This window comes from Mercenaria mercenaria, chromosome 19 (genome assembly GCF_021730395.1).
Source record: "Mercenaria mercenaria strain notata chromosome 19, MADL_Memer_1, whole genome shotgun sequence".
Taxonomy (NCBI): domain Eukaryota; kingdom Metazoa; phylum Mollusca; class Bivalvia; order Venerida; family Veneridae; genus Mercenaria; species Mercenaria mercenaria.
Window position 1 is genome coordinate 39,980,387 of NC_069379.1, and position 25,613 is coordinate 40,005,999.

Consider the following 25,613-nt stretch of genomic DNA (forward strand, 5'->3'; position numbering starts at 1 on the left):
CTGCTAGATTTAATTGACAACTATTCGTCTTGCTAAAAATTCTCTTATATCATATGGATATCATTCTTAACCCTTACCCTGCTAAATTTCTATAATGAAGTTGTCCATCTTTCAATTTGGACAGTACCATTGACTAACCAAAAAGATACTGACTGAATAGCGAACATCCATGTTCTTTTACCAGTAGAATTTAGCTCTCCATCAAGCACAAGGCTAAGTCAGAAACCAAAAGTGTAATGCAAATTCTTGCTTGAACTCGTACCGCGTAAACGGCAATTCTTAAGCAAGCTAGCTGCCTACCTGGCTGAAAACAGTTGATTAATATGTTGACATAAGGGGCCCAGCACACATCTGATGATCGGCATCGATAACGTACCAGTGCGTCTCTAGTGACCGGTATCGACTGGTACCAGTGCACCTCTACGTTATAGATTATATGTCCTTACATGTATGATCCAGGAAACTGCTTTTCGTCGGATAGTTCGAGTTTCTCATCAAATACTCCAAGCTTTACAATCACCAAAACCAGAAACTATATTCCCTAAGCTCTTCAGTCACTCTGGCTGGAAGAAAAGTTGACCTTAGCTTTCTAAAAGTTAAGTTCAAAGTCATGCGCTGCTAATTGAATACTGCTAGTCGTTATTTAACAATTGATAGGTTTGCAATAAAAAGAATTTAGATAATGCGGGCTTGAACATAACAAAATTATAGAAAAATTATAAAACGAAAATGAGTGTGCATAGTGATAAGTTGGTTGAAAACTGCACTCTGATATAAAACTAACCAAAGAAATACACTAATTGTACAGAAAAAGTACACACACCATTGTGCCCTAGAAAAAGGGCCAAACTGCACCATCCGCTTAACCCCTGTGAAATCTACAACATGACATCCGTGCACGTGTTTGTCAACATCAAGCACCATAGTTGCACATCCAAATAACCATTGCAATATCTACAACATTATAGCTTCACATGTGCTTGTATTCAACATCAGCCACCAGTTTGTAAAAATCTGTAGAGAAAAGCATGCAACAATAGTAACAGAAGTAGCAAGCATAAACCTGTTCATGACAAAAAGCAATGTGCATTTTGTTTGGCCTGCATCTCTGTATCCTGCTGAGACTTTTTCCCCAAGTACTCCATCATTCTAGTAGATAAAATGCAAAACTAAAAGAATAAAAAAAGACATAAAACACAACAGTTGTGTGCCCTTACAAAGATGTCGTCTGCACCTTATATATCTGTCGTCTGCATATTTCATGGTTGTCTCTGCAGCTATCTAAAATTGATGGACAAAAAAATATTAAAACACACCGCATTGGTTAACTTGTTCGTATAACTGTGTACATGAATAAATAGTTAAATCATACTGCGAAACAAAAGACGAAGAACCCGAGTCGAGAAACAATCCGCACCAATTAAATTCCTTTTTGACATAACAGCTCAAACCACATCGTTTACAACTGAAAAAAAAACCACACTGAAGACACCGCCACAAACACCACCACAAACACCGCCACAAATACAACCATAAAAACCGCCAAAAACACCAAAATACCACCTCAAAATACCACCTCAAACACACAAACACTAAAACACCGCCACAAATACAACCATAAAAACCGCCAAAAACACCAAAAACACCACCTCAAAATACCACCATAAACACTTATACCACCACAAACACTAAAACACCGTCACGAAACACCACCACAAACCCTTAAACACCGCCACAAATACAACCACAAACACCGCCACAAACACTTAAGAACCACCAAAAAAAAAACACCACCACAAACATAACGAAATAATCACTGTAAAAGAATTTCTGACGATACATCAAACACCGAACACATATCATTACATCTTGAAAACATCTGGGTAGAGGCACCTATTACCCATATTCCTGTTTAAATTCAATTCTTACCTGAATTCATTTACAGGTCTTGAAGCTATGTTCGTTAGCAGAATTTCTCTCACTGCTGATTGCAGACGTGAACGTCGGTCATCCATTTATATCAATGGCTGTATTATAGATTAAGTTTCCATGGTAACCCTGTTGTGTATATAGATACAGAAATGCAGGTGTAAAAACAGAAACAAATATATCAAAGTATTGAAATAAAAGTGTTGCTCCAAGAAATGAAAAGTAAACCTACACACCCTATATGCTCCAAAATTTGCTGTACAACTTTGCACATCTGAACGTCCGTCATCCATTCTACCATTGCCTAGATGTAAATACAAGTTTCCATGGTAACCCTGTTGTGTATATAGATACAGAAAAGCATGACTTTTTTTGTGTAAAACGAGAAATAAATCAATCAAAGCGTTGTCACAAAGAATGAAAAAAAAAATAAACATATACACCCCATATATATCTAAACGTCGGTCATCCATTATTCCATTGCCAATCTGTAGAGGTACATCTCCATGGTTACCCTATTGAGGTGGAATGTATAGATACACATTCGGCTTGAGCTAAAAAGAAAACATACAAACTTTATACGCTTAAAATAAGCTGTATAACTGTTGGTCATTCATTTATTTATTGCCTAGATGTAGTTGTATGTTTCAATGGAAACCCTGTTGAGTGTTTAAGACACAGGACGGCATTTTTAAGAACTGAAACAACATTTTTCTGGTGGGACCTTCAGAAATTCCAGACGAAGAAAATTTGAAAACATACACGAAATTTATAGTCCAGACCTGTCAGTACCTTCGTCCACCATCGTCCATGATGCATGGTCTTGGTCTTCGCCGTTGAACACTAAAGCACGACCTAAAATGCATGAAAACATGAGCCGTGCCATGATAAAACCAACATAATACGTTTGTGACCAGCATGTGTGCATCCGCGCAGTCTGGTCAGGATCCATGCTGTTCGCTTTCAAAGCCTATTGTAATTAAAGAAACTGTTAGCGAACAGCATGGATCCTCACCAGACTGCGCAGACGCGCAGTTTTTGTCTGTATTCGTATTGGTCGCAAAGCCACTATGTTGGTTTTCTCATGGCGCTAGCTCAAATGATTTTGTTCAACGTAAATGTCTCATTTGGCAATAAAACTGTTTTGCAAAACAAGTTTTAACTGAAACATCACTTGCATGAGACAAATGACTGAAAATCAGTGAACGATATTTCAGCCAAGCTTCAAAATGAATGTAAATAAAAGCTGTCCATAAGACAGCGTACAGGACTATTCGGCAACTAAAGTCAAAACAAGGGCATTTATTCGGCAAGAGAAATAAAGTACATAATTTGAATTGATGTCATCCAAGAGCTCTTTAACCTTGTATTTTTTTATGAAGATGCCTTGTGTGCAGTTTCAATACGCGAAACCTTCTAGGTCGAAAACGGGCCATAATTTAAACTCAGTTCAACAAAGAGTTATCTAACTTGGCAATTCGAGTAGGTTTTAAGACTGGGAATCATGGAGTTTCAATCCAGAACATGTATTTGTTACCGAAATAGTGATTATAAGTTGCAATGAAAAACTTCATCGAATTTTCTAAGTCAAAAGGGTGATGTTTTGATATAAAATCATGCAAGAGTAATCTAACTTGGTTACAGCAATAGATTTATGACTGAGAAGCATTGTATGAAGTTTCAGTTCATTACATACAGATGTTACTGAGATACAGCTGCAAACTTTATCCCAGTGTTATAAATAAACAAGAGGGTCATGATGACCCTGGATCGCTCACATGAGTAATATAAGCTACATGTTTCAAATGACAAACTGATGACAAAACATTAAGAAAGTCAGTAGGTCACATTCATAGTCAATGAAATTCAGTTTTATGATTTGTGTGCAAAACAGTGTATGTCATCAAAAATTCAAGGCTGTATCTTAAAAAAAACAAGAAAATAGGTCAGTAGGTCAAGATCACAGTCAAGTGACATCATATACTTGGGGTCATCAGGTAATTATAATCAAACAGTCCTGGAAAAGGATCAGATAATATTTAAGTATTTTTCTATATAACACATATTAACTACGTGACCCCAGGGCGGGGCCTCTTTTAACCCCAGGGGCATAATTTGAAAAATTTCGGTAGAGGACTACTTGACAATGCATCACACCAAATATTTAAAACCTAGGTTGTATGGTTTCAGACAAGAAGATTTTTAAAGCTTTTTCCTACACAAGTCTATATAAAACTTGGGACCCCAGGGCCTCTTTTCACCCAAGGGTTACAATTTGAACAATTTTGGCTGAGGATCATAAGACAATGCTGCAAACCAAATATCAAAGGTCTAAGTGTTGTGGTTTCAGACAAGAAGATTTTTAAACTTTTTTTCCTATATAAGTTTATGTAAAACTTATGACTCCCGGGGCGGGGCTATATTTACCCCTAGGAAATACTTTGAACAATCTTAGTAGAGGACCACTAGATGATGCTACATACCAAATATCAAAGCCCTAGGCCTTGTGGTTTTGTACAAGAAGATTTTCAAAGTTTTCCCTATATAAGTCTATATAAACCATGTGACCCCCCTGGGGCGGGGTCATATTTTACCCTAGGGGGATAATTTGAACACTTTTGGTAGAAGACCACTAGATGATGTTACACACCAGATATCAAAGCCCTGGGCCCTGTAGTTTTGGACAAGAATTTTTAAAGTTTCTCCTTTCGGTTGCCATGGTAACCAGAGTTCTGCATGGAATTCAATTATTTGAACAATTTTGAAAGGGAGCTACCCAAGGATCATTCCTGTGAAGTTTAGTGTAATTCTGCCCAGTGTTTTTCAAGAAGAAGATTTTTTTTTTAAATTGTTGACGGACGACGTACTACGCACGACGGACTACGGACATCAAGCGGCCACAATAGCTCAACTGTTACATCGTGACAGGTGAGCTAAAAACGGTCATATTTTGTATTAAATTCAACCAAGAATTATCCAATTTAGTTATTGCAGTAGTTTTATGACGGTGAAACATTGTGTGAAATTCTATTTAATGCATAAAGGTAGTTGTTACTGAGGTAACAGACTGGTAGTTAATTACACACGTTAATCGAAATTCTAAATAGAAAACGGGTCACAATTGTATAATTTAAAATAAAGAGTTATCTAACATAGTTATATCAGTAGGTATGATGACTGGGAAGCTTTGTGTAAAGTTTCAGTACCTTCAACTGCTACCGAGATATTATCTTGCACATAAAATTTTTACCAAAGGAATTACGCCGACGCCCGGGTGAGTAGAGTAGTTCTCAGTTTTCTTCAGAACGTCCAGCTAAAACGTATTCAGACGTGTGTGAGAGCACAAACTACTAGTATTGCCTTTACATATTCGTGACAAAAATGAAAAGATAACATACACACCCAATATGCTCCAAATCTGAAAACACGTCCATCAACAATCTGTATGTATCTTTGTATGGTTTTGATCGTTGCAATGTTTCGGTTTTAATCGTTGCGACTGAGAACCAACCTAAAATGCAAGAGATAAAAAGCATGATTTTGATAAACGTAATTACCTCATTTGTCATTTAAGCTGTCAAAGGATCAAAAACTATTTCCATGGCAACATCACTTGTACAAGATTTAGCTTACCAAAAGGTTCCTTCTAGCGCATATTAAATATTCTTTTTAAGGGATCTTTAATTATATTTTAATAAAATAATTTTGAACTATGTGTTTTGCTAGTTTACGCGTATTCTTATCTATTTATTATAAATATAATCTGAAAAGTAGATCCCTCGGAAGCACCGAGAACAATGCAAACAGTGAAAATTGCAGACTCGGTTTGATTGAGTCTGTTCATGAGCAGTAATATTTCGCACAAACCTTTATTTAACTTAAAATAATAAACAAACACCTTTAGATGAGCGATCCTACCTAAATTTTAACAGCGGACAATAAATAGATCTAATAAATAACATCACTCTGTCAAAATTTTTGGAACCAATGTCGACAGCTGTCCTAGTGGCACAGATCAGAATTTGGTCGTATGTTTGCCTATTTTTAATTAGCAACAGAGTGGAAGAAAAGTTCTGTCATGTGCCAGTATTTGCATTGCATGAATGGATACTTACATAAGCTCACGAACGACAAAACCAGGAGAAGGGCTTTTATATAAGTCGGCACCAACAAATTTGAAAAATGTGCGTACAAAAAGTTCACAACCTGAAAATTACAAAACAATTAATCAAAAGGCATGAAATTACAAAGTTCGAAATATTTATATCTCAGTAAAGTGAAGAAATGCATTATACAGTTCTAGATAAAAACAAGGGAAGTAATTGAAATGTTGTAATCCGGTGACGGTACGTATCGTGCAATAGCATTCACAGACAAGTAAAAAATCTCGAATAACTTTATTAGTACAGTGTGTTTTGATGGTTATACTTAAAATATCAAAATAATAAAGTTGGTATGAAATAAAATCGTAAACGGAACCTCTGGAAGCAGCAAAGAGTGCAACCGAGAAGAATAATAGCAGACGATATTTTTGGGCGTGAGTCTATTTTTAGATGATGAATATTCATTTAGTTAATCTCGATTCTACAATATGACATGTTAGATTTAGGAGTTTTAACTTAATTATTGTTTTTTGTAGGTCTGTTTATTACATAGTTTTTATTTCACTAAAGATTGACTTAAAGATGCGTAAAACACACTGGCAAAGAGGCTATTTGTAATGAATATGCATGAGTACAAAATGGCGGCGCCTACTGGAATTCGGATGCCTTTGATGATACCCTTGTATCTATTACCTGCTCAGTCAAGTGTGACATGTTTACCGTAAGTGTTCCTTCTCATGAGAAGGAACAATGAGACAATGACTCAAAGTCAATGGAGACGATTCATGAACATTACTACAGAGAGGTAACTGCACGTGAACCATCCAGTTCTATCATTATGTAGATGTAGATGTACATTTCCAATGTCATCATGACATTTGACATAAAACAGAAATAAATATATATCGTCGTGTTACCTTCAGACATTTCAGACAAAAAGGAAAAAGAAAACATACATGCCCTTCATGCTCCAAATTTAAAAACGCCTCTGTCAATGTACTGTATGAATTGTCTTCCATCTATATCATCATGGCAACCTGGAAAATTGAAAAAAGTAACAAGAGTGCAGGAATGTCACAATATACGCCCGTCACAGCAAATTTCTTTACTCTAGCACCTGTATTTGCAAATGGAATTTTAATTTTGCGGCTGTTTAGTAATCACTGTAAGTCTTTTGTTTTTCTAAGTCCATAAAAAACTCCTTACCAGGTAGAGATACCTTAAAATACACCTAAAATTGGAAAGTAACATCTATGTTGTACCACAGAAAAGTGGTCTTGGTTTTTCCCTACGGTCAATTATAAAAAAAGTTGCAATATAAGTTATTTATAGTAACAACTAAGGGAAGTTGTACGTCCACATAAAAATCTTTACCAGGTAGAGATTGGTCAAAATACACCTCAAAATTGGATGTAGCATGCATGTTGTACTACAGAAAAGTGGTCTCGACTTTTCCCTACGACTAGTAATGAAAAAGTTACAATATAAGCTATTTATAGTAACAACAAAGGGAAGTAATTCTAAAGAAGGGAACTGCGCATGGCACTTCGTCTCATGATGGTGTATATTTGTGCCAAGTTACATCAAAATCCCTCCATACATGAAGAAGAAATGCTTCGGACAAAGTCATTCTTGTATCTGACCTTTGGCCTCTAAGTGTGACCTTGACCTTAGACCTAGGGACCTGGTTTTTACGCATGACACTCCATCTCATGGTGGTGAACATTTGTGCCAAGATATATCAAAATCCCTCTATGCATGAAGAAGAAATGCACCGGACAAGGTTTTCATTTTTATATCCTTTGACCTCTAAGTGTGACCTTGACCTTAGAGCTAGGGACCTGGTTCTTGCGCATGACACTCCGTCTCATGATGGTAAACAACTGTGCCAAGTTTTATCAAAATCCCTCCATGCATGTAGAAGATATGCTCCGGACAAAGTCTGTGGACGCCGCACGCCCGCCCGCCAGGCGTTCCCATAATACGTTCCGTTTTTCAAACGGGCGTATAAAAACATAAATGTCTCACTAACCTGCAATCAAAGCTATCAAGGCAAGTTTAAAACACTGGCAATATCACTTTTATGATACTTTGACAACAGACTCATAATTTGTGTAAAACTTTACGTCCAACAAAGTTTTTCGGGCTTAACTATTTCATCTGTAGAAGTCTAACTTTAATAGTTGACCCTAAAATGAATTAATTTAGGGTCACTTGCCTACTGTAGCCAACAACATAAATATGGTGTAATATATATTTTGATGCGATATTTAAATGAGCCGCGACATGAGTAAAACAACATAGTGGCTTTGCGACCAGCATGGATCAAGACCAGTCTGCGCATCCGCGCAGTCTGGTTAGGATCTATGCTGTTCGCTAACTGTTTCTCTAATTGATATAGGTTCTGAAAGCGAACAGCATGGATCCTGACCAGACTACGCGGATGCGCAGGCTGGTCTGGATCCATGCTGGTCGCAAAGCCACTATGCTGGTTTTCTTATAGCACTGCTCAAATATGTTCCCATTAAAAACCCTTGCACAATGCACAATTTGATTGTTTCTATAGCAACCGTTCAAATCAGGTATCGGTATAATGCACTTACAATAATTCCATCATATGTTTCCAGTTTCGCATAATTATGACATCTGTCTCCTTACAGAAAGAATGTGCGTATAAAAATATCTTCAGAACAGATTTGCTTTGACTCTCAGTAAAATACATTAGTTTCTTGTGTTTACAGCAGATTGAATGATAATCGCAGGCAAAAATGGGTACAACACAAAATAAACTATCCGATTAACTGAAGAACTTAGAAAACAGAAAGAACGACAGAAATAGAAAGAAAATAGAAAAGAAAGAAGAGAAAGAAAAAAATGCATACCATTTTTCTGTGTCCCGCTGAAACCCACGCTAACTCTAACATTAACAATACGTGCTCATGAAATTCACGTGCAAAGTGAACTGAGCACAAACAGTGCCCTGGGAAAAACGTGTTGATTAACTCACAAAGGGTGAGTGAATTGTATAGGATTATGTCAAACATGTTTTTACGGCCAGGTCATTGCACCGCACAGCTCAAACCAAAACAAATCAAATCAAATCAAAATTTATTTATTGTCGGAGATATATTAACAAATTCACATAAGCTACTTAGGTGACTGAAACCCGCATTTTAATTGTTTATCAATTTTGATTTATGTGAATTTATTTTCAGTTACTAAAATACACATTTAGTAATGTATCGTAACGTAGGTTACAATGTCATTGACGTGCTATATGCATTTTTATATCAAACTCGTTTGAACTTGATAAGATAATATTATTAAAATCTGTAAAAAGATCCTTTGGAAGCAAATAATGCAACCAAGGATAATAATAGCAGACTCGGTTTGATTGAGTCTCTTCATGAGAGGTAATGAAATGTGCAGCACCTCTCACGCCCCCTAGCACCAGCTTAAGCGGAACTCTATTACATATGTTGAATGGCCTCCATGATCCCAAAGGACCAGAAAATATAACAACACTGAATCCATACTCGCTTGATAGTAGACGCAACTTGACCCCGATGGTTGACCTTTGTATTATAATACATAATGAGGCACAACCTATTATTGAAAAGGTGTGTACGCTTCATCTTTTTGCATTCATAAATTCAAATTTTACGTACATTTATCGTCCAAAATGAAATCGGCTCTTTGTGTGCCTGGTCCTTGGGTATGGCCTAGGAGAAGTTGTTTATCTAAAGTGATAAGTCGGCTTATTTTTTCTTAAGGATATGTGATCAGAGCAGTCACAATTTCATACGGCTAAGCACTAAGCTGGCTTGTATCATATCTCGTTAATGACAAGTAAAGCAAGCACATCATCTTCTCTAACTGTAAAAAAGAAACGGATAGGCATGAATTGACTCATTTTGAACAAGGGATCAAGATCGTTCCAAATCAAAGGTAGTGTTTCATATACTCAGGTTAAGCAAGCACAACAGTGTCACAATTGAACAAGATTGGACGTTCGTTCAAATTACATGTAGTGTCCCATAGTCAAGCAAGCACATTATCTTCTTTAGTTGTTAAAATAACAACAGGCATGAAGTGTCTCAATGACACCGTTGAAGCAAGATAGATCCAACATTCGTTCAAAGCACATGGAGCGTCTGATAGATCCAAATCAAGCAAGCACAACATCTTAAGCACGAAGTGTCTCAATTTGACGAGATCGATGTTCGTTCAATCAGTGAATCATTTATCTCAGTCGAAAGCATATCTCTCTCATGCAGTCTACAAACCCGATATCGTCTTAACTGATAAACTGTCCAATGGCCCTGCAACAGTCATGTACACATCTCAAACGTAGGTCAAACACACTGTCTACTATCTTCTAACCAACTGTTATAGCCCCATTGTCTCAAACAGTCGCTATTGAGTAGTTAGAATAGAATTTTGATGATGTTGATAGTGCATGATTTATAAATCTGGACAGAACAGTTTTGATTACTACATTACGAGTCCTATTGTAAAAAGAGCAAACAGGCATGAACTGTCCTCAACTGCAACAAGATTGACATTCGTTCAAATCACTGTAAGAGTCCTCATATATATCTCATAATCTTCTCAAATGTGTAAAAAGAACGAACAGCATGAAGTGTCGCCATTGGAAACAAGATCAATCACATGTACTGTCCTCATATAACTCAGTCAAGCACAGCTCGTTGGTCAAAGACCAACCGTATTACAAATAGGGGATTCCCCTTGGTCTCGACACATCGCTGTTGAGTAGTAGTAGTAAGCATTTTGAGAAGTTGGATATTGCATGTTTTAATAAATCTGGACAGAACAGTTTGATTACTAATTTACGAGTCTCTAATTCTTAAAAAGAACGAACAGGCCATGAAATTCTAACCAGAGTTGTCTCCCCATTGCCCTCATATCACCTTGGTGAGTAGTAGAAAATAGAATTTTGAAGAAGTTGATAATGCATGTTTATAAACTGGACAGAACAGTTTGAATTACTACATTACGGTCTCTAATGTAAAAAGGAACGAACAGGCTGAAGTGTCTCCAATGAACAAGATCAAACACATTTACTGTCTCATATTCTCAGTCAAGCAAGCATGTTGGTCAAAGAAAACCGGAATTTACTAATAGGGATTCCCCTCACAGTCTAATAATCCTTTAGAGGTAGTTAAGAATAGGAATTTTGATGAAGTGATATTGCATGTTTATATAAACTGGACAGAACAGTTTGATTACTATATAACGAGTCCCTAATTGAATAAGAACGACCAGTAATCAATGATAAACCATTGAACAAAGATCGACATTCGTTCAAAGCACATGTAGTGTCTCGTATAGATGAAAATACAAAGTCCAGCCTTCTTACCAGCGCGAAATGAAAAAGGGCGTTCCATCTTCTCTAATGTTAACAAGAACGAACAGTCATGAGTGTCTCCATTGATCAAGATCAAAACACTGTAACTGTCTCATATATCTCAGTCAAGCAAGCACGTTGGTCTAAGGACAACCGTAGAACTAAAGGGAGTCCCCTTGGTCTCGACACACGCTGTTGAGTAGTAGGAGTAAGCATTTTTGATGAAGTTGGATATTGCATGGTTTATAAATCTGTTACAGAACAGTTTGATTACTACATTACGAGTCCTCTAATTGTAAAAAGAACGAACAGGCATGAAATTCTTAACCAGAGTTGTCTCCCCATTGCCTCAATACACCTTGTTGAGTAGTAGAATAGAATTTTGAAGAAGTTGATAATGCATTTTTATAAATCACTGGACAGAACAGTTGATTACTACATTACGAGTCTCTAATTGTAAAAAGAAAAACCGAACAGGCATGAAGTGTCGCCATTGCAACAAGAGCAAACCACATGTACTGTCTCATATATCTCAGTCAAGCAAGCATGTTGGTCAAAGACAACCTATACTAATAGGGGATTCCCCTCACAGTCTATATAATCCTTGTAGAGTAGTTATGAATAGGAAATTTTGATGAAGTTGATATTGCATGTTTATAAATCTGGACAGAACAGTTTTGATTACTATATAACGAGTCCCTAATTGTAAGAAGAACGAACAGTAATCAATGATACCATTGAACAAGATCGGACATTCGTTCAAAGCACATGTAGTTTCTCGTATAGATGAAAATACAAGTCGCCCTTCTTACAGCGCGAAATGAAAAAGGGCGTTCATCTTCTCTAATGTGTAAAAAGAACGAACAGGCATGAAGTGTCTCCATTGAACAAGATCAAAACACATGTACTGTCTCATATATCTCAGTCAAGCAAGCACGTTGGTCAAAGACAACCGTATTACTAATAGGGGATTCCCCTTGGTCTCGACACACGCTGTTGAGTAGTAGTAGTAAGCATTTTGATGAAGTTGATATTGCATGTTCATAAATCTGGACAGAACATTTTGATTACTACATTACGAGTCTCTAATTGTAAAAAGAACGAACAGGCATGACTTGATTTGAACGAACGTCCAACCTTGTTCATTGCTATGCTATCATTGAGACACTTGATGCCTGTTCGGTCTTTTTCACATTACAGAACATGTACGCCCTTTTTCATTTCGCGCTGTAAGAAGAGCGACCTGCTTGACTTGTTCTTTTCAAGTATTAGTGACACTTGGTGTGATTTGTACGAACGTTCGGACTTAGTCAATGCTATCATTGAGACATTTGATGCCTGTCCGTTCTTTTTAACTTCATCAAAATTCCTATTCTTAACTACTCAACAACATCTGTGTCGTTGCTTGACTTGTCGTTTACAACTATTTGAGACACTTGATGTGACTTGTACCAACGTTCGACCTTGGTCAAAGCTATCATTGAGACAATTGATACGTGTTCGTTTTTTCTACATTAGAGAAGAAGTCACCCCATGAAGCTGTGGCATCTCAAGGGTGACCTGCTTGACTTGTCGTTTTTCAAGTATTAGATACACTTGATGTGACTTGTACGAACGTTCGACCTTGGTCAATGCTATATGCTTGAGACTTTTGATACGACGTTAAGTTTTTCATACATAAGAGAATCAGGGTCATCCTATGAAGCTGTGGCAAGTCAAGGATGACCTGCTTTTTCAAGTAAGTAGAGACTCTAGACTAGATTTCAACGAACGACACGACGTCCGACCTAGGTGTCAAAGCTACCATTGAGATATTTGATACGACGTTAGGTTTTCAACTATATGAGACATTCGATGAGACTTGTACGAACGTTCGACCTTGGTCAATGCTATATGCTTGAGACATTTGATACGACGTTAGGTTTTGTCTACATTAGAGAATCAGGGTCACCCCATGAAGCTGTGGCATCTCAAGGGTGACCTGCTTGACTTGTCGTTTCTCAAGTATTAGAGACACTAGACTTGATTTCAACGAACGTTCGACCTTATTCAGTGCATGAATAATCTCGATTGAACATGATCGGACGTTGCGTTCCATAGTCCATGTTTGTTATCAATGAAGGCAACACGCATCTTTTATACCTGTGACAATTCAATTTACTCAAAAGTTATTTTTTGTCTGTGTTGCAGCTGTCTTTGTTTGCAAAATGAACGGACACTCATAATAGTACACCCCCATTTTATAGGGCGGGGGGTCTTTTTCCAGTCCATTTCTCATCTTTTCCCGCACAAAAATATCTTTTCAACAACCTATTGTCATAGAAAAATCATTCATCTCAGTTCACATTTTATTTAAAACTCATTTTGGTGTATTCAAACGTGAACTTTTTTACTGTTTGGTCCCATGATCGATGACTATTTTGCGGCGTTACTTTCGAAGTAACGTAACTTTAGATGTTAATAATTAGGGAGGAAATGTATCTCCCTGCAGTATCTTTCGAATGAACGGAAAACGACAATGGAGAGAAACGAGACCATTTGCAATAGTGTCAATGAAAAATATGTAAGTGCTATAGTGCAAAGCATTCATGAAGCTGTCAGTACTAGGCAGTGATTTTAAATGATGAGAGTGTATCTCTTGAGACTAATAAGAAATTAAAGAATGTTTTTATCTTTTACTGATGCATTAACGGTGCGTGTGTTCATTACTTTTCAAGAACAGACCAAACATGCATGCATGTCTTTACGTTTTGATTGAGAAGTACACGCGCAGTTGAAGATATACTACTGTTTCAATGTAGGATCTATTTTCAGAAACGGGGTCTCATACACACACCCCTCTCTCTTAGTGTTGTCCCGTCCCGTTGTCCCGTTTCTCGAGACACAACTTTATTCTATTATATATATATAATAAGGTAGAGTGTAGTATCAAAAAACGGGACAACGGGACGGGACAACGGGACGGGACAACACTAAGAGAGAAGGGTATATGTATGGAGCCCCGTTTTGAAAGTCAGACCAAACATGTATGCATGTGCCGTTTGTCTTTACGTTTTGCTTTAGAAGTACACGCGCAGTTGAAGATATACTACTGTTTCAATGTAGGATCTATTTTTAGAAACGGGGTCTCATACACACACCCCTCTCTCTTAGTGTTGTCCCGTCCCGTTGTCCCGTCCCATTGTCCCGTTTCTCGAGACACAACTATATTCTATAATATATATATATAATAAGGTAGAGTGTAGTATCGAAAAACGGGACAACGGGACGGGACAACGGGACGGGACAACACTAAGAGAGAAGGGTGTATGTATGGAGCCCCGTTTTGAAAGTCAGACCAAACATGTATGCATGTGCCGTTTGTCTTTACGTTTTGCTTTAGAAGTACACGCGCAGTTGAAGATATACTACTGTTTCAATGTAGGATCTATTTTTAGAAACGGGGTCTCATACACACACCCCTCTCTCTTAGTGTTGTCCCGTCCCGTTGTCCCGTCCCATTGTCCCGTTTCTCGAGACACAACTATATTCTATAATATATATATAATAAGGTAGAGTGTAGTATCGAAAAACGGGACAACGGGACGGGACAACGGGACGGGACAACACTAAGAGAGAAGGGTATATGTATGGAGCCCCGTTTTGAAAGTCAGACCAAACATGCATGCATGTGTCGTTTGTCTTTACGTTTTGCTGGAGAAGTATGCCAATGTCTCAGCAAATAGTTTGAAATAAAGCCAATTGGCAGACTAATTGGATCTAAATTCTAAAGTTTACACAACAAAGAGACAAATGTTTACGATTTCTTTGTTTTATTGACAATTGAACATTACAACTTGAAACAAAAAACAGTAGAACGGCTACATTCAATATGATGTTTCTTCATACTCAGATCGCTGTCTCTGTCAATTCACTTCGATCTAGGTTTTTTTAAAAAACGTTCTAATATTGCGTTCTCTTTCATTCACCATCTCTATGTCCTACTGTGCACAAACTGAAACATTCTTCAGCTTCTTCTGTTGGCACACTCTGCTGTCTTCTTCGATGTTTCTAACTCATAGTCCATGTTGTCGTAAGCATTGGAGTCTGTCTTCATAGAGCTAGAACGCGCCATTTTCATTATGGACTCACTCAATTAACATGCTTTTGATTCCATGATGTAATATCTAGCGAGATTATTAAGTACTGTCCTCAGTTTTCTCTTCTTTCCTTCACCTTTTAATGTTATGGGCGAACATTGATTCGAGAATAATCATCATATTGGTTGAGATAGATGGTGGGCATCTCCCAGCGGACGATCGTTAACATCCTACGGTCTCCATCGTGTTCATAAAACCTGGTCAGACCACCGACATACATACTAGTGCTCCATGTAAAACTTCTGGTACTTCCGTACAACGTCAACCGAATGATGTGAAAACGGTCGAATAACTGTTTTTCGCGTATACCATGGCATTGGAGCGCATCTCGTTTTTGGAACGTAGTGGCGTCCAACGCACTCGAAAAGATGTCTATTAGACATAATGAAGCTGCGCGTCATGTCTTCTGGCTGAACGACTTTCCAATGTCCTTCTTGTTCCCGCAGCAAATGCTGATGCATTTTCTCCACTCGTGAATTGCATCAACTGGGCAAAGATATGTTTGCCGAATGATCAAAACGTCGTGCTAAGAGCAGAAATTGGGCATTGGAATCACATCAGAGAAGTTTTTCAAACTGTCACTACTGCAAGCTTAAAACCTCTGTCACCGTCGGTATGAAGACACTCTTACCATAGACCTGGCCTAACAGAATATAGGTAATAGTGTTCTTCTTGATGATCGACGACCTTTCTCTTTCTATTCGTCAATGTAGTGTTCTGTGTTGCATACAGACGTAAAAGGATCTTCGAGATTGTTCTCCATCTTGTCATTTTCGTTGGTTTCGTCAGCCTTGAACGACATATTTTAATCATTTTCTTCCCCGTTTGATCCACATAATAGGTTATGCAGTGACTGCGAGGCAAATCAAGTTTCGATCTCTCTGTGCTACTATTCCATCACATTTTAGCATTTCAAGCGCGCTTGTGAGGCAACAAGCTGACTGGCAGTGATATCTCCATCGCGGAAACACGCAAGTGCACCCTTATCTTCAGTTTAGTCACTGGTGATTTGTTTCGGATCTGTTCGGAAAGACTTCTCTCCGTTTGATATTTGAGCATCTCTCTTGTCATCATTCCATACAACTTTACAACATTGACATGTCAATCATCGATTCTTCCTCTGTCAGTGTTTTGTAAAAATGATGCAGGTAACAGACTCGGTCAGCAACAGAAACGGGTCGAGTAGACAGTTTTTGTTTGTTTTGAAGACTCAGCATTCCGTTAAGAAGCGTAAACCTATTGTTTCCCTGTAATCAAGATGAGTCCATTACCAAAAACTCCGCTCGCAAATGGAAAGACTTCAAGCTGACAGTTCTTCCCTTTGCTCTTCGCTCAGCTGAACGAGCAAGGTGTCGTATTCTTTTTCTACCAAAGTAACTTTCCGGTTTGCCATGGTTGATTGTTGTGCGCAGAAAACGTGAGGAATGCTCTTAGTGTAACCGTCTTGATAGAAAATGTTATAAAACAAAGTTATAAAATGAACATCAATCGAACAACCCAATTAGGAACGTGGGATACGTGGCCACTAAACATCTGTTAAACGCTACTTTGTTATCGAATTATCAAAACGGGGGCTTCATACACTCACTCCTCTCTCTCAAGTTGTCCCGTCCCGTTGTCCCGTCCCCGTTGTCCGTTATCTCTTCTCGAAGACACAATTATATTATATTATATATATATAATAATAGAGTGAGTACCGAAAAACGGACAACGGGACGGGACAACGGAACGGGACAACACTAAGAGAAAAGGGGTATGTGTATGGAGCCCCGTTTTTACAAATAGACTCACATGCCTACGTTCAAACAGGAGTAACTGTTCTCTATGGAAGTTAAAGTCATTTATTTCACACAAAGATGGACACATCTGATCAACTGAATAATATCAAATGCAGTGAGGAATTTAATGTTTTATCCTATGGCGATTTGCTTTCAGAGAAGGCCAATAATAAATTGATGGCAAAGTTCATCAATGAGAATACTGACATGTCTAAACGCTTCATTCTTATCACAAATGATGATCGTGCTTTGCCTATCGATTATGCTGTGCAGTCGCTATTGAGTAGCTAGAAAAGAATTTTGATGAAGCTGATATTGCATGTTTATAAATCTCCAAAATGAAATCGGCTCTTTGTGTGCCTGGTCCTTGGGTATGGCCTAGGAAAGTTAGTTTATCTAAAGTGAGCAGTCGGTCTTATTTTTCTTAAGGATATGTGATGCTGATACAGTCACATTTTCATACGGCCTAAGCACTAACTGGCTTGTAACTTATCTCTTCAGGACAAGTAAGCAAGCACATCATCTTCTCAAACAGTAAAACAGAACGGATAGGCATGAAGTGACTCAATTTGGAACAGATCAAGGACGTTCAAATCAAAGGTAGTGTTTCATATCTCTCAGTTAAGCAAGCACAACAGTGTCACAATTGAACAAGATTGGACGTTCGTTTCAAATTACATGTAGTGTCCCCATAGTCAAGCAAGGCACATTATCTTCTTTAGTTGTTAAAATAACGAACAGGCATGAAGTGTCTCAATGACAAACCGTTGAACAAGATAGATTCCAACATTCGTTCAAAGCAACATGTAGCGTCTGATATATCTCAGTCCAATGAGCAACACATCATCTTAGCACGAAGTGTCACCAGATGATGTGTACGAGATCGGATGTTTCGTTCAAATCAGTGACCTCATTTATCCTCAGTCAAGTAAAATTTATCTCTCTCATGCAGTCTACAAACGATATCGTTCTTAACTGATAAACAGACCAATGGCCTGCAACATGTTCTGTACACATCTCAAACGTAGTCAACCCACTGTTTCTACTATCCTTTTCTAACCAACAGTTAACCCCATTGGTCTCAACAGTCGCTATTGAGTAGTTAGAATAGAATTTATGATGCAGTTGATAGTGCAATGTTTATAAATCTGGACCGAACATTTGATTACTATACATTACAGAGTCTCTAATGTAAAAAGACGAACCGGCATGAACTTCTCAACTGCACAAGATTGTGACATTCCGTTCAAATCACATGTAGTGTCTCATATATTCTCAGTAATCCTCTCTAATGTGTAAAAAGAAACGAACCTGCATTGAAGTTGTCTCCATTGAACAAGATCAAAACACATGTACTGTCTCATAAATCCTAGTCAAGCAAGCACGTTGGTCAAAGACAACCGTAATTACTAATAGAGGGATTCCCGACGTTGGTCTCGACACACGCTGTTGAGTAGTAGTAGTAAGCAGTTTGATGAAGTTGATATTGCATGTTTTTATAAATCTGGACAAACAGTTTGATTACTACATTACAGTCTCTAATGTAAAAAGAACGAACAGGCATGAAATTCTTAACCAAGTTTGTCTCCCCATTGCCTCAATAACTGTTGAGTAGTAGAAATAAGAATTTTGAAGAAGTTGATAATGGCATGTTTATAAATCTGTACAGAACAGTTTTATTAACTACATTACGAGACCTCTAATTGTAGAAAAAAAAAAAAATAAAAAGACGAACAGGCATGAGTGTCTCCATTTGAAACAAGATCAAACCACATGTACTGTCTCATATATCTCAGTCAAGCAAGCATGTTGGTCAAAGACAACCGTATTACTAATAGCGGGATTCCCCTCACAGTCTATATAATACTTGTAGAGTAGTTATAATTGGAATTTTGATGAAGTTGATATTGCATGTTTATAAATCTGGACAGAACTGTTTTGTTTACTATATAACGAGTCCCCTAATTGTAAGAAGAACTGAACAGTAATCATGATACCATTGAACAAGATCGACATTCGTTCAAACCACATGTAGTGTCTCGTAAGATGAAAATACAAGTCGCCCTTCTTACAGCGCAAATGAAAAATGGCGTTTTTCATCTTCTCTAATGTGTAAAAAAGAACGAACAGGCATGAAGTGTCTCCATTGAACAAGATCAAAACACATGTTCTGTCCTCATATATCTCAGTCAAGCAAGCACGTGTTCAAAGACAGACTCGTATTACTAATAGGGGATGTCCCCCTTGTCTCGACACACGCGGTTGATATAGTAATAAGCATTTTGATGAAGTTGAAATTGCAGTTTATATAAAATCTGGACATACAGTTTAGATTACTACATTACGAGTCTCTAAGTGTCAAAAGAACGCACAGGCATGAAATTCTAACCAGAGTTGTCTCCCCATGGCCTCAATACACCTTGTGAGTAGTAGAATAGAATTTTGAAGAAGTTTTGATAGATGCATTTATAAATCTGCTAGACAGAACAATTTGATTACACATTACGAGTCTCTAATTGTAAAATAACGAACAGGCATGAAGTGTCTCCATTGAACAAGATCAAAAACCACATGTACTGTCTCATAATATCTCAGTCAAGCAAGCATGTTGGTCAAAGACAACCGTATTACATACTAGGGATCCCCTCACATCCTAAATAATCCTTGTAGAGTAGTTATGAATAGGAATTTTTGGTGAAGTAGATATGCCTGTTTATAAATCTGGACAGAACAGTATGATTAACTATATATCGAGTCCCTAATTGTAAAAAACGAACAGTAAACAATGATACCATACACAAGAACGGAAAACGTCAAAGCACATGTAGTGTCTCGATAGATGAAAATACAAGTCGCCCTTCTAACAGCGCGAAATGAAAAAGGGCGTTTCATCTTCTCTAATGTGTAAAAAGAACGAACAGGCATGAAGTGGTCTCCATGAACAAGATCAAAACACATGTACTCTTTCTCATATACCATTCCAAGCAGCACGTTGGTGCAAAGATCAACCGTATTTACTAATAGGATTCCCCTTGGTCTCGACACAGTCTTAACACGCTGTTGAGTAGTAGTAGTGAAAGCATTTTGATGAGTTGATATTGCATGTTTATAAATCTGGACAGAACAGTTTGCTTACTACATACGAGTCTCTAATTGTAAAAAGAACGAACAGGCATGAAATACTTAACCAGAGTTGTCCTCCCCCAAAGCCTCATACACCTTGTTGAGTAGTAGAATAGAAGTTTGAAAAGTTGATAAATAGCATGTATATAAATCGGACAGAACATTTTGATTACACATTACGAGTCTCTATTGTAAAAAGAACGAACAGTCAATGAGTGTTCCCATGAACAAGAATCAAACCACATGTACTGTCTACATATATCTCATCAAGCAAGCATGTTTGGTCAAAGACCAACCGAATAACTAATAGGGATTCCCCTCGACAGTCTATATAATCCCATGTAGAAGTGTTTATGAATAGGAATTTTTGATGAAGTTGATATTGCATGTTTCTAATCTGGAACAGAACATTTGATTACTATATAACGAGTCCCTAATTGTAAGATAACGAACAGTAATCCAAGATACCAACCATTGACCAAATCGGACATGTCGTTCAAGCACATGTATTTTTCTCGTAAGATGAAACTACAAGTCGCCCTTCTACAGCGCGAATGAAAAAGGGCGTTCATCTTCTCTAAGTGTTAAAAAGAACGAACAGCAATGAAGTGTCTCCATTGAAACCAGATCAAAAACACATTAACTGTCACAATATCTCATAAGCAAGCACGTTGGTCCAAAGACACCGTATTACTATAGGGGATTCCCCTTGTCTCGACACACGCTGTTGAGTAGTAGTAGTAAGCATTTTGATGAAGTTGATATTGCATGTTTATTATAAATCTGGACAGAACAGTTTGATTAATACATTTACGATCTCTAATTGTAAAAAGAAGTGGAAAAAAAGAAAAGAAAAGAAAACAGGGGGGAAAAAAGGGGGGGGGAAAAAGGTAAAAAAAAAAAGGAAAGGAAAAAGGGCGAACAGGCATGACTTGATTTGAACGAACCTCCAACCTTTGTTTCTTGCTAGTCTATCATTGAGACACTTGATGCTGTTCGGTCTTTTTCACATTACAGAACATGTACGACCCTTCTTCATTTCGCGACTGTAAGAATAGCGACCTGTCTTGTGAGCTTTTGTTCTTTTCAAGTATTTAGTGACACTTCGTGTGATTTGTACGAACGTTCGAGGACTTATTCAATGCTATCATTGTGACATTTGATGCCTGTCCGTTCTTTTTAAACTTCATCAAAATTCCTATCCTAACTACTCAACAACATCTGTGTCGTGCTTGAATTGTCCGTTTACAACTATTTGAGACACTTGATTGTGACTTGTTCCAACGTTCGACCGTGGTAAAGCTATCATTGAGACAATTGATATCGTGTTCGTTTTTTCTACATTAGAGAAGACGTCACCCCATGAAGCTGTGCATCTCAAGTGACCAGCTGACTTGTCGTTTTTCAAGTATTAGATTAACTTGAAAGTTACACTTGTACGAACGTTTCGACCTTGGTCAATGCTATAATGCTTGAGACAAATTGATACGACGTTAGTTTTGTCAAAATTAGAGAATCAGGGTCACCCTATGGAAAGCTGTGGCATCCCTCAAAGGTACCTGCTTTTTCAAGTAAGTATAGACTCAAGACTTGATTTCAACGAACGACACGACGTCCGACCTAGGTGTCCAAGCTACCATTGAGATATTTGATACGACGTTAGGTTTTCAACTATATGAGACATTCGATGAGACTTGTACGAACGTTCGACCTTGGTCAATGCTGAATTGCGTGAGACATTTGATACGACGTTAGGTTTGTCTACATTAAGAGAATCAGATGGGGTCACCCCATGATCTGTGGCATCTCCAAGGTACCTGCTTACTTGTCGTTTCACAAGTATTACGAGACACTAGACTTGATTTCAACGACGGTCGACCTTAATCAGTGGCATGAATAATCTCGATTGAACATGATCGGACTTGCGTTCCATCTCCAATGTTTGTTATCATGAAGGCAAACACGCCCATCATTTATACCTGTGACAATTCAATTACTCAAAAGTTTATTTTTTGTCTGTGTTGCAGCTGTCTTTGTTTGCAAAATGAACGGACACTCATAATAGTACAACACTCCCTTTTTATAGGGCGGGGGGTCTTTTTCCAGTCCTTTCTCACTTTTCCCGCACAAAAGTATCTTTTCAAAAACCTATTGTCCTTAGTAAAACATTCATCTCGTGATATAGATTTACTGCAGTGTGTAAAAACATGAGCTGCACGAGAAAATGGAAATTAAATAATGAAAAATAAATTAGTGTAACTGGAATTTTTAACTGATCAAAATTTAAGTATATATAATTTGATAGTGAACTGTGCACAAACTAATTCCATACTCCTGAACAATACCGGCTTACCTTGCACCCCTTATTTTCTACAATGAAATAATCTATATGAATTATCAGCCTAAGGTCAACCACCGCGGTCAAGTTGCCACTACTATATCTAAGTTTGAATATCCTTATAAGTATTACATAAACAGTCTATTGACTGAGAAATGAAAATATTATATCGTAAATTTTAGTAACGTATATAATAATGGCAACGTACTTGTTCTTAAAACTGTTAAACGATAAATTCTTAAATACTAATGTAATTTGTATCTGAAAATACTATACTTTAGACATATTTGATATTTTCTGACAATTAAACCTATTGAATTGATTGAGATGAGTTTTTTTTATAAAACATATGATAACGTAAATTACAAAATGATTTGATCAATTGAGAGAACAAAACTAAGCAGGAACATTGATAACAGCATATTCTAGCATAAAACTGCTGTTCTTGTCACATTTAGGGGGTGTTTTAACAGGAGAGAAAACGTGTGTTAACAGAGAGATTCTCGCGCTCGCGTGCTGTTATAACACCTTTTTATATATGCGAGTTCCGTGGCAAAGCGTAAACGTCATTCGGCCCCAAAACGGATAATTCAAAACAAAATGACGTCAACGTAAAAAACAACTCAGACATTCCCGCGCATTTCATGGAAATTTAATGACGTTGAGGTAGGATGTATTCATTTATTAGTATTTTTCCGCGTTTAATGCTAGAATAGCGTAAGGGCATGTTCATTTCGTGTTATAACGTTTGCAGAATCCCTCGGGATAACATGCGTTATCCCTACATTACTAAACCCACTTGCTATTGATTTTGGTTGTTTCTACCATATAAATCACCGCAGTTCAGTTTTATTATTTATTAAATAATTGTTAAGGTAACGTAAATAACAGAACCCGCTTGCCAGAGTGCAGAATTCAAAAATATGATCTACGTACAATGGGCTTTAAAAATAATGGGGACTACAAAAATCCCTAGAGGCGCGGGAGGGTGGGGAGGGTTTCACCTTCCAGCCCTAGGACTAATACGTGACTTTGATGCTATCAACTAGTTTTATAATACTTTGACAATAGTTTACGGAGACACATATGAAGTTTCAATTCAATATCTGTATTAGTTTTGAAGATAGTAATTTGCATGTAAAACTTTAACCAGAATTTTCTAAGTCCAAAAGGGGGCATAATTTGCCCAAAATACATGTCAGAGTTATGGTACTTGACCCAGTGAGGTTGGTTATTGATCTAGAAAAAAGAAAAAATAAGTTTAAAAACTATATGTCTTTTAGTATTAGCTGTACATACTTGCATTCAAAACTTTAACCAGAATTTTCTAAGTCCAAAAGGGGGCAAAATTTGGTCAAAATGAAGGTGAGAGTTATGGGACTTGCTGCTATCAACTAGTTTTATAACCCCGAAGACACATGTGAATTTTCAATTCAATATCTGCATTAGTTTTGGAGACAGTAACTTGCATGTAAAACTTTAACCAGAATTTTCTAAGTCCAAAAGGGGGCATAATTTGTTCAAAATACATGTCAGAGTTATGGACTTGACCCAGTAAGGTTGGTAATCGACCTAGAAAAAGAAAAAATAAGTTTCAAAGCTATATGCCTTTAAATGATAGCTGTATGTACTTGCGTGCAAAAACTTAACAAAGGTGTGACGCCGACGCCAGGGTGAGTAGAATAGCTCGCATATTCTTCGAATAGTCGTAAGAGATGGTCAATCCAATGGCCATCAAGCTGCCTGTTGATTCTGGAAGCTACGAATTCAAGTTTTATAACGGCTTTTTAAAATAGGAGTTAAGTATCGCAAATTTAATTATACCGTTGACCGTCTTGAAATAACGATTGCTTTACTTTTTTTAAAATCGCCACTTCAAAGCTATGAATATTTTAATAACCGCAGTTCTTCAGAACAAATATTAGTTGTACGAAAATGTATGTATAACGAGTATGATTACAGTATAATGTGTATTGATTGCGTATGGACTAGACAAAAGAACTAACCTCTCTTTCAATATACTGTACGATTCTATTCCCCAAGTGCTTGCCATCCTCACTAATTATGGCATCAACTACATGAAAAAAGGCGCAGTTCACATCGTAAGGATCATTCTTCAGAAGATGATACCCGAAAGATTCTACAGTTCGAAGAAGATTGGCCGGTTGCATTTCTCTGTCATTCTCCTCTCTTCTGCCAAAACCGGATCCATTCTAGGCTTGAGAAAATTCCTGGAAAGAAAAAATGTGATGTAGAGGATCGTGCTATCCATTTTTTTCGAGTTGAAATTTGAAAATCAACACTGATCATTTTTATCAAATTTGATGCTCGAGGGTTCAACGCAATAAGGGCGTATCTACATATAATAATCATATGTAGATACGCCCTTATTGCGTTGAACCCTCGTGCTGTCAATGAGTATGCATATGTATATGCATGCTTCTATTAAATTGTGATGTTATCTGTTTAAAGGATAAATCAAGCAGTTACACTGGATTCTAGAGACTGTGACTAAATAAAAAAAGGAGTATCGTCTAGTCTACGGGTACCGTTGCTCGTCTGCAAGTGCTGGACAATATGTTATAGAAAAGAGTTATAGTTCGGAATTTCTTAGTACAAAATGAAACATAGTTCTGGCAAAATGCAGGCTAGAGTTAGTTCTTGACCTACATTGTTCCTTAGTGATGATAAACAAGTGTGCAAAGTTTCAAAGCTGTAGCTTTATTAGTTTTTGAGATAAGGTGGCCTAAACAAAACCAAGAGGGTCATGATGACCCTGGATCGCTCACCTGAGTAATATGAGCTACATGTTTCAAAAGTCAAACTGATGACAAA

At 37.4% G+C, this 25,613-nt stretch overlaps 1 long non-coding RNA gene across 1 annotated transcript; it reads right to left on the reverse strand.

The window, feature by feature from the left end:
* Window positions 1-5,329: 5,329 nt before the first annotated feature.
* On the reverse strand, window positions 5,330-25,085 carry LOC128551255 (uncharacterized). Its single transcript, XR_008368743.1, has 3 exons — window positions 24,785-25,085; window positions 6,989-7,069; window positions 5,330-5,440 (listed from the first exon to the last, which is right to left on the reverse strand). It is a non-coding gene; the product is annotated as an uncharacterized LOC128551255 (long non-coding RNA).
* Window positions 25,086-25,613: the final 528 nt, after the last annotated feature.